Source organism: Triticum dicoccoides, chromosome 1B (assembly GCF_002162155.2).
Source record: "Triticum dicoccoides isolate Atlit2015 ecotype Zavitan chromosome 1B, WEW_v2.0, whole genome shotgun sequence".
Lineage (NCBI taxonomy): Eukaryota > Viridiplantae > Streptophyta > Magnoliopsida > Poales > Poaceae > Triticum > Triticum dicoccoides.
In genome coordinates this window covers 100,540,837-100,556,916 of record NC_041381.1, presented here as the reverse complement: position 1 = coordinate 100,556,916, position 16,080 = coordinate 100,540,837, and positions in this window count along the sequence as shown.

Here is a 16,080-nt window from a genome sequence, read left to right as displayed (position 1 = left end):
TTGTTCTCTATCTTTAGTTATGGATATGGAACGCAAAATACCAAAAAAAAAGATGTACTTGCTACTCATGTAGATGGGGTAACTCCTAAAACCCCCGACTCTCATTATGCGAGAGATATTATGTACTACTTTGATAATTCTGAGAAAACCCCATTCAACTTTATAATGGGAGACACGTTGGATCAACGTGAATACTGTAGGGATTATCACTCGACACAAAAAGGGAAACTATTATGGGTTCAATTTATTATGTTGCGTTGGTATGCCTGGAATCTATGCTTGAGATATGATATTACTTGTTGCTCTAGGATGGAGGCTCCACACCTTCCCTTTTCATGCAAATTTAATGATAATGAAACCTTAGCTTCTTATGCTAATGGTATATATGATTACTATGATGTGGAACAAATAGAAGAATTTGTTGCTTTTAAGTATGCTTGTGAAATTAAAGCTTTGTTTGAAAAGTATGAAGCTTTTGATGATGATGGTTATAGGCCTGAAAATCTTGCCATGCTTAGATATTTCTATGAAAATTATGAGTACAATTACTATATTAATGCTTTTATGAAGAAAGTCTCTGCTGTCCAAGAAGAGATTAATATTTTGTGGGAACCTATGGAAGAAGAAATTGATGAAACTATGAGCTCATTGGATGAAAAAGATGATGAGGAGAGCGAAGAACAAAAGGAGGAAGAGCGGATTAGCTACCCGTGCCCACCTTCTAATGAGAGTAACCGTCCAACTCATACATTATTTAATTCCCCTTCGTGCTTACCGAAGGATGATTGCTATGATGATTGCTATGATCCCGTTGATTCTATTGAAATATCCCCTTTTGATGATGCTTGCTATGCTTGTGGCCAAGATGCCAATATGAATTATGCTTATGGAGATGAACTTGCTATAGTTCCTTATGTTAAACATGAAATTGTTGCTATTTCACCCTCGCATGATAGTCCTATTATCTTTTTGAATTCTCCCTACTACACTTTATCAGAGAAGTTTGTGCTTATTAAGGATTATATTGATGGGTTGCCTATTACCATTCCACATGATGATTTTGATGAATGTAATATGCATGTGCTTTCTACTCCTACTTGGAATTATTATGAGAGAGGAACTATATCTCCACCTATCTATGTTTCCAATATGATAAAATTGCAAGAAACTCTTTATACTATGCATTGGCCTTTACTATGTGTGCATGAATTGTTCTTTTATGACATATCGATGCATAGTAAGAGAGTTAGACTTTGTCATTTCTTGATATATGTTACTTTGTGCTCACTACTAAATTACAAATCATTGTTAATTAAAATTGGCTTTGATATACCTTGATATATGTTACTTGAGCACTATATGCCTAGCGTAATGGCTTTAAAGAAAGCGCTGCCAGGGAGATAACCCGGAAGTTTTAGAGAGTCATTTAAGAGTCATTTATTTCTGTTGAGTGCTTTTATATAGTTTAAAAACAAAATAAAAATAAAGAGGGGAACTTAAAAACTTTTAAAAAAGGAAAGTGAAAGTGAGAGAGACAAGCATCGTTGAAGTGGGAGATTCCTTGAACTTTGTTCATGCTCACGGAAACTTTGTGAATCTTGATTACAGAAACTTTTCATCAAAAATAATTATCCCCTTGTACAATTTCATTGTATTATAAAAATAATGTGCCAATGTTTGCCTTTAGGTTTGTTTACAATGTTTGTTGGTTTGTACGGTGCAGGACAGAAACCACCATTTGTAGAATGCTCTTTTGCTTCACATATAATTGTTAGAGCATGGGAATATCTTTTGTAGAAAGAATTAAACTCTCTTGCTTCACTTATATCTATTTAGAGACATGACAGGAATTGGTCATTCACATGGTTAGTCATAAAATCCTAAATAAACTTGTAGATCACTGAATATGATATGTTTGATTCCTTGCAATAGTTTTGCGATATAAAGGTGGTGATATTAGAGTCGTGCTAGTTGAGTAATGGTGAAATTGAGAAATACTTGTGTTGAGGTTTGCAAATCCTTGTGCCCCGATTTCACACTCGACAAGGTAACCCTAAAGTGCCCAGCGGGCATCGGCTGGGTGTGGAACGTGAGTTGCAATGGCTTCGTTGTCACTCCCTTTCCCACGTCCACTTTCTAGACTTTGATCAAGTAGAGTACGGTGCATGGGGTTTCTTCGGCCTGCAACATGTCTGCGGCGTAAAACATCTGAAAGGCAAAAAAATGGAATATTCTAGATATATATGTTGGTGCGACATGTAATTACTGTGAGGGCGTCGAGCTCAGCCAAAGATGAAGGCCCTCCTAGCTCGCCAGAGACTGAGGATGGGCTGCTATGAGCGGGTGCGGGTGCGGGTGCGACAGCAGGCCCATTTGTGTGAGCGGTGGTGTTGTGGTGTTGTTCACAGAGTTGCTCGCGATGAAACTGGGCATGGGGAAATCATGTACCGTCCTGTCTAGATTTTCCTTCGTCCAGTTCATGATAGCTGGGACCATGTTGGTAGCGAAATCATTTCTGCAGGCATTTACAGCTGCATCGACTGCCTGCTGTAGCAACTCATATTTCTCCTTGGCTGCATTTTTCGCGTCGTCAGCTGCTTTTTTCTCAAACGCAAGCTTCACCTTCTCGTTGATTGATACGTCTCCAACGTATCTATAATTTATGAAGCATTCATGCTATTTTATTATCTGTTTTGAATGATTATGGGCTTTATTATACACTTTTATATTACTTTTGGGACTAACCTATTAACTGGAGGCCTAGCCCATATTGCTATTTTATTGCCTGTTTCAGTATTTTGAAGAAAAGGAATATCAAGCGGAATCCAAATGGAATGAAACCTTCGGAAAAGTTATTTTTGGAATAGAACCAATCCTAGGAACTTGGAGTGCAAGCCAGGGGATCCTCGAGGAGGCCACGAGATAGGGGGCGCGCCCACCCCCCCTGGGCGCGCCCTACCCTCTCGTGGGCCCCTCGAGGCTCCCCCGACCGACTTCTTTTGCCTATATATTCCCTCGCACCCTAAAAACATCGTATATGAAGATAGATCGGGAGTTCCGCCGCCGCAAGCCTCTGTAGCCACCAGAAACCACTCGGGAGCCCTTCCGGACACCCTGCCAGAGGGGGGATCCTTCACCGGTGGCCATCTTCATCATCCCGACGCTATCCATGGCGAGGAGGGAGTAGTTCAACCTCGAGGCTGAGGGTATGTACCAGTAGCTATGTGTTTGATCTCTCTCTTCGTGTTCTCTCTCGTGTTCCCTCTATGGCACGATCTTGATGTATCCCGAGCTTTACTATTGTAGTTGGATCTTATGATGTTTCTCCCCCTCTACTCTCTTGTACTGGATTGAGTTTCCCCTTTGAAGTTATCTTATAGGATTGAGTCTTTTATGATTTGAGAACACTTGATGTATGTCTTGCCGTGATTATCTGTGGTGACAATGGGATATCATGTGCCACTTGATGTATGTTTTGGTGACCAACTTGCCGGTTCCGCCCATGAACCTATGCATAGGGGTTGGCACACGTTCTTGTCTTGAATCCCCGGTAGAATCTTTGGGGCACTCTTTGAAGTACTTTATGTTGGTTGAATAGATGAATCTGAGATTGTGTGATGCATATCGTATAATCATGCCCACGGATACTTGAGGTGACAATGGAGTATCTAGGTGACATTAGGGTTTTGGTTGATTTGTGTCTTAAGGTGTTATTCTAGTATGAACTCTATGATAGATTGAGCGGAAAGAATAGCTTCATGTTATTTTACTACGAACTCTTGAATAGATAGAGCAGAAAGGATAACTTTGACGTGGTTTCGTACCCTACCATAATCTCTTTATTTGTTCTCTGCTAATAGTGTCTTTGGAGTGACTCTTTGTTGCATGTTGAGGGATTGTTATTTGATCTATCTATGTTATTATTGTTGAGAGAACTTGCACTAGTGAAATTATGAACCCTAGGCCTTGTTTCCTACCATTGCAATACCGTTTACGCTCACTTTTATCGTTAGTTTCCTTGCTGTTTTTATAATTTCATATTACAAATACCTTTATCTACCATCCATATTGCACTTGTATCACCATCTCTTCGCCGAACTAGTGCACCTATACAATTTACCATTGTATTGGGTGTGTTGGGGACACAAGAGACTCTTTGTTATTTGGTTGCAGGGTTGTTTGAGAGAGACCATCTTCATCCTATGCCTCCCACTGATTGATAAACCTTCCGTCATCCACTTGAGGGAAATTTGCTATTGTCCTACAAACCTGTGCACTTGCAGGCCCAACAACATCTACAAGAAGAAGGTTGTGTAGTAGACATCAAGCTCTTTTCTGGCGTCGTTGCCAGGGAGGTGAGGGCTTTAAGGTATATCTTTAGATCTTGCAATTGAATCTTTTTTGTTTCTTGTTTTATCACTAGTTTAGTCTATAAAAGAAAACTACAAAAAAATGGAATTTAGTTTGTCTCATACGCTTCGTCTTTTTAATATCTTTCGTGAGAATGATGGTAAGGAAAATTGTGCTCAAGTGCTAGAAGAAGAAGTGTATAAAATGTTTTGCATGAAATATTTGAATGATGAGCATAATTGCAATGTTGTTAGTATGAATTCCTTGAATATCCATGATACTAATGATATGCAAAGCCACAAGCTTGGGAGTGCTATGTTTGATGAATATGATATTTTTTGTCCCCCAAGTTTTGATGAGAATATTTATTATGATGAAAGCGTGCCTCCTATTTATGATGATTATATTGATGAAAGTGGGTTTGGAAGAGTGTCAACTTTAGGAAGTAGTGATCCCACTATTTTGGGGGATGTTGAATCTTATTGTGATGAATATGAAAGTGGATTTGGAAGGTATCAACTTTATTTAGTGATTCCACTATCTTGGGAGAGGTTTCAATCGATTATGATGAGAACGAAGTTGCTACTTATGATGATTATTGTGATGAAACTTATGCTATAAAAAATAGTGATGATTATATTTATAAAACTTGTCATGATTATGATTACCCTTTTTCTGAACATTACTCTTTTAATGTGGAAACAATTTTTAGTATTCAAGTCTCTTATTATACTCCCACCATTCTGAATGAGAAGAATTTTGCTTATGTGGATAGTAGTAAATTTTTCATGCTTGTAGATCATGAAAAGAATGTTGTAGGTGCTGGTTATACTGTTGAATTCATTCATGATGCTACTGAAAAATATTATGAGAGAGGAACATATGCTTGTAGGAATTACAATAATGCCAAGTTTCCTCTCTGTGTGCTTAAAATCTTGAAGTTGTGCTTGTTTTGCCTTCCTATGCTAGTTGATTATTGTTCCCATAAGTTTTTTGCTCAAAAAATCCCTATGCATAGGAAGTGGGTTAGACTTAAATGTGCTAGTCATATGCTTCATGATGCTCCTGTTATGTTTCAATTCTTATCCTTTATGTGAGCATCATTGCCATCATCATGCCTAGCTAAAAAGGCATTAAAGAAAAGCGCTTGTTGGGAGACAACCCAACATTTACACTTACTATTTTTGTGTGTTCACATGATTATGCTACTGTAATAATCATGTTTTATAGATTTTTTTTCATTAAAGTTCCAAGTAGAACCTTTGGGAAGACTGGGGTGAAGTCTTTATGATCTTGCTGTGAAAAACAGAAACTTTAGCGCTCACGAGATTAGCTGCCATTTTTTACAGAAGAGCGCTTTTAGGTTGATTATTTTTTCAGATGATTAATAGACAAATTCCGCAGGTCCACCAATTTATTTCATAATTTTTGGGGTTCCATAAGTATACGTGTGATACATATTACTACAGACTGTTCTGTTTTTGACAGATTCTGTTTTCATTGTGTTGTTTGCTTATTTTGATGAATCTATGGCTAGTATGTAAGGGTATGAACCATAGAGAAGTTATAATACAGTAGATATTACACCAATATGAATTTAGAATGAGTTCATTACAGTACATAAATGGTGATTTATTTTCTTATATTAACGGAGCTTACGAGTTTTGTCTTGAGTTTTGTGTGGTTGAAGTTTTCAAGTTTTGGGTAAAGATTCGATGGACTATGGAATAAGGAGTGGTAAGAGCCTAAGCTTGGGGATTCCCAAGGCACCCCAAGGTAATATTCGAGGACAACCAAGAGCCTAAGCTTGGGGATGGCCCGGAAGGCATCCCCTCTTTCGTCTTCATTCATCGGTAACTTTACTTGGAGCTATATTTTTATTCACCACATGATATATGGTTTGCTTGGAGCGTCATTTTCTTTTATTAGTATTTGCTTTCTGTTATTTAGAATAAGGTTTTGCATCTGTATTTTCAATAAAAATGTCAAGGATAGCCGTTTCCATGCTTATTTTGCTAGTATACATGTTGCTGTTTGAAAACAGAAAGTTTACCGCTGTTGCAAAAATTCCCTAGAAAATTCAGAGCATGATATAATGTTGAATATTTCTTCATAATTAGCTCTGATAAACCTTCTACAGCGTAGTATTTTTCTTATAATTTTTGGAGTTCGGGAAGTATGATGAATCTTGCATTCTTTACAGACTATACTGTTTCCGCAGATTGCTGTTATGTTTGCATTGTTTGCATATGTTTGCTTGTTTAATGATTCTATTTGAGGATAGGAGTATTAAATATGCAGAGACATTTAGTATTCAATGTTGAATAATAATGTTAGTGATTTGTTACAGTAGAAGATGATAAGGTTTTTGCATTGGTTTATACTAACCTATCTCACGAGTTCTTGTTGAGTTTGGTGTGGATGAAGCTTTTGATAAAAAAGAGAAACCATGATACGAAAGGAATTAAGGAGACACAAAAGCTCAAGCTTGGGGATTCCCAAGGCATCCCAAGATAATATTTTAAGAAGTCTCAAGCATCTAAGCTTGGGGATGCCCTGGTAGGCATCCCACCTTTCTTCTTCAACAACTATTGGTTAGTATCGGTTAAACCTAAGTTTTTGCTTCTTCACGTGAGTTGTGCTATCCATGCAATGTCATTTTATTTTGCTTTGCTTGTTGTTTGAATACAATACCAAGATCTGAAATCCTTAAATGAGAGAGAGTCTTCACATAGTTGCATAATTATTTAGCTACTCATTGGTCTTCACTTATATCTATTTGGAGTAGTTTTTCATTTACTCTTGTTCTTCACTTATATCCTATGAGTAAATGGTTGAATGAGTTGAATGTCATAAATCTGAAATTATATATGTTTCATTTGCTTATACCATGGGGAGTAATGACTTCACATCTAAGAAGTAGAAATAGTAAGTTTATTGAAGGTTAGCAAGCATTGTATTGGTCATTTGAATAATTCATGAAAGAACATTGAAGGAAGAGAGATTTCACATATAAATATACTATCATAGACATATTTTATAATTGTGAGCACTCATTAAGTATGACATGCTAAAGAGTTGATGTTGGACAAGGAATACAATGTAATGGGTTATGTTTTCTCACATCTCAGTTAAAGTATATTGTCATGGATCATTGAAACATGTTGAGCTTGCCTTTCCCCCTCATGCTAGCCAAAAATTCCTAGAACCAAGTAGAGATAGTACTTGTGCTTCCAAATATCCGTAAACCCAGTTTTGCCATGAGAGTCCACCATACCTACCTATGGATTGAGTAAGATCCTTCAAGTAAGTTTTCATCAGTGCAAGCAATAAAAATTGCTCTCTATATATGCATGACTTATTAGTGCGGAGAAAATAAGCTTTGTACGATCTTGTTATGGAAGCAATAAAAGCGACGGACTGCATAATAAAGGTCCATATACAAGGGGCAATATCAACTGACGTTCTTTCACATTAAGATTTTATGTATCCAACCCTAAAAGTGCATGACAACCTCTGCTTCCCTCTGCGAAGGGCCTATCTTTTACTTTATGTCTTTTAATTTATGCAAGAGTCAAGGTGATCTTCACCTTTCCCTTTTTCATTTTATCCTTTGGCAAGCACTTTGTGTTAGGGTGATCCTAATATATATATCCAATTGGATGTACATTAGCATGAACTATTATTGTTGACATCACCCAAAGGGGAATACGTTTGGAGGCAACATTATAAGCCCCTATCTTTCTCTGTGTCTGATTAAAACTCCATAACCACAAGTTTTGCATGAGTGTTAGCAATTGTAGAAGACTATATGATAGTTGAGTATGTGAAGTTTGCTAAATCAAAGCTCTGACATAGACCCTTCCTGAAAATAAGATGAATTGCAATTGTTTGATGACTAAGAATGAAGTTCGCTAGTTTTCAAGAAAGTTTATGGTCTATGCTTTAACATGTGAATTGCTTGTTACTGGTTCGTGAAAAGTTTTATGAGATGAACTACTGTTATGATATATAATCATGCTAGTAAAGGTGATTGAAATTATCATTTATCAAACTTGTGCACCTCTAGCATTCACACTTCATAAATTCTTTCTTTTATCATTTACCTACTCGAGGACAAGCAGGAATTAAGCTTGGGGATGCTGATACGTCTCCAACGTATCTATAATTTATGAAGCATTCATGCTATTTTATTATCTGTTTTGAATGATTATGGGCTTTATTGTACACTTTTATATTACTTTTGGGACTAACCTATTGACCGGAGACCCAGCCCATATTGTTGTTTTATTGCCTGTTTCAGTATTTCAAAGAAAAGGAATATCAAATGGAGTCCAAACGGAATGAAACCTTCGGAAAAGTTATTTTTGGAACAGAACTAATCCCAGGAACTTGGAGTGCAAGCCAGGGGATCCTCGAGGAGGCCACGAGATAGGGTGGCGCGCCCACCCCCTGGGCGCGCCCTACCCTCTCGTGGACCCCTCGAGGCTCCCCCGACCGACTTCTTTTGCCTATATATTCCCTCGTACCCTAAAAACATCGTATATGAAGATAGATCGGGAGTTACACCACCGCAAGCCTCTGTAGCCACCAGAAACCTCTTGGGAGCCCTTCCCGGCACCCTGCCAGAGGGGGATCCTTCATCGGTGTCCATCTTCATCATCCCGGCGCTATCCATGACGAGGAGGGAGTAGTTCAACCTCGGGGCTGAGGGTATGTACCAGTAGCTATGTGTTTGATCTCTCTCTTTCGTGTTCTCTCTCGTGTTCCCTCTATGGCACGATCTTGATGTATCCCGAGCTTTTCTATTGTAGTTGGATCTTATGATGTTTCTCCCCCTCTACTCTCTTGTAATGGATTGAGTTTTCCCCTTTGAAGTTATCTTATAGGATTGAGTCTTTTATGATTTGAGAACACTTGATGTATGTCTTGCCGTGATTATCTGTGGTGACAATGGGATATCATGTGCCACTTGATGTATGTTTTGGTGACCAACTTGCGGGTTCCGCCCATGAACCTATGCATAGGGGTTGTCACACGTTCTTGTCTTGACTCTCCGGTAGAATCTTTGGGGCACTCTTTGAAGTACTTTGTGCTGGTTGAATAGATGAATCTGAGATTGTGTGATGCATATCGTATAATCATGCCCATGGATACTTGAGGTGACAATGGAGTATCTAGGTGACATTAGGGTTTTGGTTGATTTGTGTCTTAAGGTGTTATTCTAGTATGAACTCTATGATAGATTGAACGGAAAGAATACCTTCATGTTATTTTACTACGAACTCTTGAATAGATAGAGCAGAAAGGATAACTTTGACGTGGTTTCGTACCCTGCCATAATCTCTTCGTTTGTTCTCCGCTATTAGTGTCTTTGGAGTGACTCTTTGTTGCATGTTGAGGGATTGTTATATGATCTATCCATGTTATTATTGTTGAGAGAACTTGCACTAGTGAAAGTATGAACCCTAGGCCTTGTTTCCTACCATTGCAATACCATTTACGCTCACTTTTATCGTTAGTTACCTTGCTGTTTTTATACTTTCAGATTACAAATACCTTTATCTACCATCCATATTGCACTTGTATCACCATCTCTTCGCCGAACTAGTGCACCTATACAATTTACCATTGTATTGGGTGTGTTGGGGACACAAGAGACTCTTTGTTATTTGGTTGCAGGGTTGTTTGAGAGATACCATCTTCATCCTACACCTCCCATGGATTGATAAACCTTAGGTCATCCACTTGAGGAAAATTTTCTACTATCCTACAAACATGTGCACTTGTAGGCCCAACAACGTCTACAGCTTAGCCCATTTGACACGGAACATCATCGCATTGTGTAGTCCAGAGTAGTCAAGCTCCCAGATCACCTCAACCCTTCCATAAAATCTCTTAGTTGTGCCGTTGTCGCTGCCGGTCATGCATTCCATCGTCACCCCTAAGTTCTGATCATCACTGTCCATATCTTTGGCCTCTGTGTAGAATGGGTATCCGTTGATATCGTATGCCTGATAGGTGATGAGGTTGGGCGAGGGGCCATTTGCTAAGGTGTATATGAGGAATCCCTCCTTAGAGCCCTCTTCCGGTGGATTAGCAATAATATGCTCTTTGAACCAATGTAGGAAAATGGAGTTGTGCTCTCTAGTAACTTCGGCGTCCGTCCTGCATAACCCCCCCCCGGTCACCATACATATTTGCAATAATTTCTCTGTGTAGTGCCACGAAAGGATCTACCTCATCTAGGTGTTGTAGCACTACCAAGTTTGCTCTGTCAAAGTCGTTGCGTCGATCTGAGTATATAGGCATCACGTCCGCAACAACTAGACCGACTCCTGCCTGCATCTACTACTATTACTCCACACATCGACCGACTCTTGCCTGCATCTAGAGTATTGAGTTCATAAGAACAGAGTAACGCATTAAACAAGATGACATGATGTAGAGGGATAAACTCAAACAATATGATATAAACCCCATCTTTTAATCCTCGATGGCAACAATACAATATGTGCCTTGCAGCCCCTGCTGTCACTGGGAAAGGACACCGCAAGATTGAACCCAAAGCTAAGAACTTGTCCCATTGCAAGAAAAGATCAATCTAGTAGGCCAAACCAAACTGATAATTCGAAGAGACTTGCAAAGATAACCAATCATACATAAAAGAATTTAGAGGGGATTCAAATATTTCTCATAGATTAACTTGATCATAAACCCACAATTCATCGGATCTCGACAAACACACCGCAAAAAGAGTTACATCGAATAGACCTCCAAGAAGATCAAGGAGAACTTTGTATTGAGATTCAAAGATAGAGAAGAAGCCATCTAGCTAATAACTATGGACCCGAAGGTCTGTGGTAAACTACTCACAACCCATCGGAGAGGCCTTGGTGATGATGGAGAGGCCCTCCGTGATCGATTCCCCCTCCGGCGGAGCACCGGCGAAGGCTCCAAGATGGGATCTCGCGGATACAGAAGGTTGCGGCGGTGGAAATAGTTTTTCGTGGTGCTCCTGGATGGTTTTGGGGTACGTGGATATATATAGGAGGAAGAAGTAGGTCGGTTGAGCCACGAGGGGCCCACGAGGGTGAGGGCGCCCCCCCCCCCCCAGAGGCACGCCGGGCACCCTCGTGGCCGCCTAGTTTGCTGCTTGACGTCCACTCCAAGTCTCCTGGATTGCGTTTGTTCCAAAACGATCGCTCTCGAAGGTTTCATTCCGTTTGGATTCCGTTTGATATTCTTTTTCTGCGAAACACTGAAATAGGCAAAAAAACAACAATTCAGGTTGGGCCTCAGGTTAGTAGGTTAGTCCCAAAAATAATATAAAAGTGTATAGTAAAGCCCATAAACATTCAAAACGGATAATATAATAGCATGGAACAATCAAAAATTATAGATACATTGGAGACGTATCAGGATGCAGCAGGCAAGAAAAAATGTATACAAATGAAAAATCAAGATCTCTTAGGGCAATTAATTAACAACAATATGTAAAGAAGCACGTATGGGCAGAATGTACTGCATGAAATAACTTATTTGGCCACATTAGCAAATCATTATATGAATCAGCCGGTCAACATGAATCTACTTATATGTGCTTCGGAAATAAAATAGCAGCTAAAATTCTAACATATTTAAGATATGCACATATTAAATTCGGATGCTTCTATATCTATCATAAACTTTCCAATTAAAGGCATACCAAATGATGGATTAAAATTGCAGCGCTTACATAATAAGCTGATGGGAAGAGCACTTTGTATACCAACCTGCTCAATGGAGCAATGTACAACCTTATATACTAATAGAAATATCATAGTTTTAAATTCAGAGGAAAGGACACATGTACACTGGGCGTTCCTTCTAGGCCAAAATGAAAATATCCACACCATGGCTGAGAATAACCTGATGGAAAGAGCACTTTGTAATTGTATACTAATCTGTTCAATGGAGCAATTTACAAACTTGTATACTGTTAGAACTATCAGAGTTCTAAATTCAGATGAAAGGACTCTTGTACAATGGGTGTTCCTTGCAAGCCAAAAGAAAAACCTTCACGCCATGGCTGAGGCCCTGCCGCGTCACATCAATGTGTTCCCTCTAGCATGAGAAGGAAAGATGTTGAAAATTGGATGGCATGGTGACCTGATTGGACTCGGGTACACTGGGCGTTCCTTCAAGCCATGAGTGAGGCCCTGTCCGGCGTCGTCCAATTCCTTCTTTACCTGATGAAAAGAAAGGGATCTTCAGATTGGAAACTCACCTATAGCCGGTCCGATTCTACTGGAACCGGCCGGTACTGACCTCCCCAGCAGCGCCGAGGCTGTCTTAGCCAAAACAAAGACACACACGGGAGGGGAGGACCAGGGCACATATGGCACCAACTTGCAAGGGCCGAGGGGGATCATACCCTAGAGAATTTTAGAGAACCGCGGAGGCGAGCAGCACAAACGGACGTGCCATGGGAGGACCCTTGATGCACAGATCGGCTCCCACGTGCTGCACCTGTAGCCAAGGAGAAAACTGGCGTCAATTATTTTGGGGGAGAGAGGTCGATCGGTTTGTGTTTATTTCCGAGGGAGGGAGAGAGGTATCCGCAATTTAGAGCATCTCTAGCAAATCTGTATAATGCCCCACCGACAAAATAACCGTCAAAATACGGATCCACATGAAAAAAACTGCCCGATCAGTCCCCGCAAACGCATCGGACCCATAAATATTTTTGCTGGGCCCGGCAAAATTCCCACCCCAACCGGCGAAAATACAGTTTCTCCCCCCCGCCCTGTTGGTGCCCTGTATATAGCGGGAGTGGTTGGTGGGGGGCATTTCAGCCCGCGCTTTTCCCCACCCACCTCCGTCGGGCCGCCGCCTATGATTCCAGCCATACAAGCCGGCAGGATCACGCCGGCGGGCCGCCACACGCCCGAGATTGTCCTCCACCACTTCCTCCTGCCTCGGCCGGCCGGAAAGTTGCAGATCGGCGGCTGTTTGTCGCGGCCGCCGGATTTGGCGTTTTCGCTCATCGGCGGCTGCGCCAAGCCATGGATTGGTCGGGGAGCACCCCACACAGCCCCGGTAAAGCCCTAGTGCCGCATGCTGGTACTAGTTTGTCATTTAGCCGTCGTCGCCGGTTTGCCGACAGGGACACGGCCGGCCGTCGCCCCAGCTCAGCGCTAGAGCAGCGACTCGCCGGTTCGCTGATGCCGCTCATACAGTGCGACGACTGCACACAGACAGTGCTGCAGCTAACATCTAGCACGCCGAAACACCCCGGATGGGTATTCTTCAAATGCAAAAACGACAAAGCATTTTTTTTCATTCGACTTCGCCAACCTATTTGTTTCAATTTCGGTAGCTTATTGAGATGATCATGTGTGTACGAAGGTGGATGCTCATTTTGGTATAGGGAAGAAGAATATATTGATTTATTGATAGGAAGAAACTTAATTGATGTCCGTGCACTCGTTTGTAGAATTGAGGCTATTGATACGGCTGCATGTGCAATTAGACAAAAAACTAGAAGGGAAGCAACGTGTACTTCTTTAGAATCAAAGAAGAAGAATGAAGATGCAATTTCAAGAATCCGCAGATCAACAATGAAGGCAAGGAGAAGATGTTGGTCGAACTAGTGTGAGCAATTATGAAAGTTGGATATCTTCTAAAACTCCTAACTGTGGTTCTTGTTTTTTTGGTCTTGCTATTCCAGCAAAGATTTGGTGAATTATTATGTATCCAATGCCCTTGAAGAAAATAAAGAAGCAAAGAAATGTTTTTTCATGCCCGAAATTGAAATGCAAATTACTGATTTACGGGCTGGCGCGGGCGGCGGATGAGCAGACCCTGCAAAGCGGACCCTAAAAAAGGATATCCTGCGCACCGGCCCGCAAAGCTGTTTTTCCGCAAACTTTAAACACATTTTGCCGGTCGGCGCTATAAGGGGTCTGCTAGAGATACTCTTATGGCTGGAAAGTGGAAACGGAGAGAAGGCAGGTGGATAGTTGATTCTGCACATTGTTAACTGAATGTTCCATGTAAAGAGTCGCTGACATGGCAGAAGGTGGCACATGTGGGGCATACATGTTGAGGTGGATATGCTGCATGTCAACATAAATAGGTTAGTGGGGGTGGATCTCTTAGGTATATAGGATAACATCTCAAATCCGGGGTAATTATTGTTGTATTGTTTAACAGCTATACATGGGAAAAATATGTACAATGGTGGTCTACACGTGTATGTCCATCTATGTGACAATGACCACTGAAAAAAAAATTGACAAAAAAAATCTAGTGACGATGTAGCAGTAATTTGACAGCTAAAAATGAGCAAGGTCAAACAAAAAAAGGTCAGGTTTCCATGGTGCCCGTCTTAATTTTATGATCAGCGGTACATGCATGTTGTCATGATCCAATATTATGTTATCACTATGATCTTTGGAGATTTTCTCTTTTCTATAGTCACTACAAATTACATGGATTAATAATATCTATCTTTAGAGTCATTGTTGCTCTTTTTAAACCCTAAACTCACAGACTCCATTTCACATCCCATCCTTACGAGTTTTAGTCGCCTTCGTTGATCTTAACTAGTAAATCCAAGCCTTAGACACTAGTGGGTAATCTTTGTCAAGCCGAGTGACATCAGGGGGACCATGGACGTCAAGTACCCTAAGGGCTTCGTCAAGAAGGTGAAGCACGCGGTCGTGGCGCCAGCAGTGGAAGGGGTGAAGTACAAGGAGTGTGGCAGGAACCACACGCTAGCTACCGGTGGGTGCATCATGGACAGCTGCAGGGAGTGGATGTCGTTGGGGGATCTGAACCCCACTGACGCATCGTCATACAAGTGGGCGGCCTGCAATTGCCACTACGGCTTGCACCGCAAGAAGATGATGGAGAGGTCGCCGTCGCGTGGCAGCGCCGGCGACCTCTCCATCATCACCTTTGCGGTGGAAGCTGCGATGTCGTCCGCAGGTCATGCACTTGTATGATGATGCGTCGGCGGGGTTGAGGTCCCCAAACGGCAGTCACTCCCCACAGCCGTCCACGACGTGCCCACCGCTAGCCAGCGCATGGTTCCTGCCGCACTCCTTGTACTTCACCCTTCCACTGCCAACGCCACGGCTTCCTGCATCACCTTCTTGACAAAGTCATTACGGTACTTGACGTCCATGGTCTCTGTGGTGTCACTTGGCTTGACAAATATTACCCACTTGTATCTAAGGCTTGGATTTACTTGTTAGGATCAATGAAGGCGAGGAAAACTCGTGGATAGGATGTGAAACAAAATCTGTGAGGTTAGAGTATAAAAAGAGCAATGACGACTCTAAAGATATATATTATTAATACCTGTAATTAGTAGTGACTATAGAAAAGAGAAAATCTCCAAATATCGCATCGATAAATTAATAATGACAACATGCATGGACTGCTGATCTTAAAATCATGACAGGCACCTTGGAAACCCGACAATTCTTTGTTGACATGGGTCATGTTTTAGTTGTCAAATTACTTCTAGATTGTAAATTGACTTTTTTCAAAAGAAAGGAGATTTTTTTGAGGGTTCATTTCATATAGATGTACAAGACGCGTGTAGACCACCACTGTACATTTTTGGCCCATGTATAGCTGTTAATCAATACCAAAATAATTACCCTTGATTTGGGATACTATTCTTATAATTTTTACCAAATCTAGCTTTTGCTAAAAAACTAAATATAGCTACCTCAA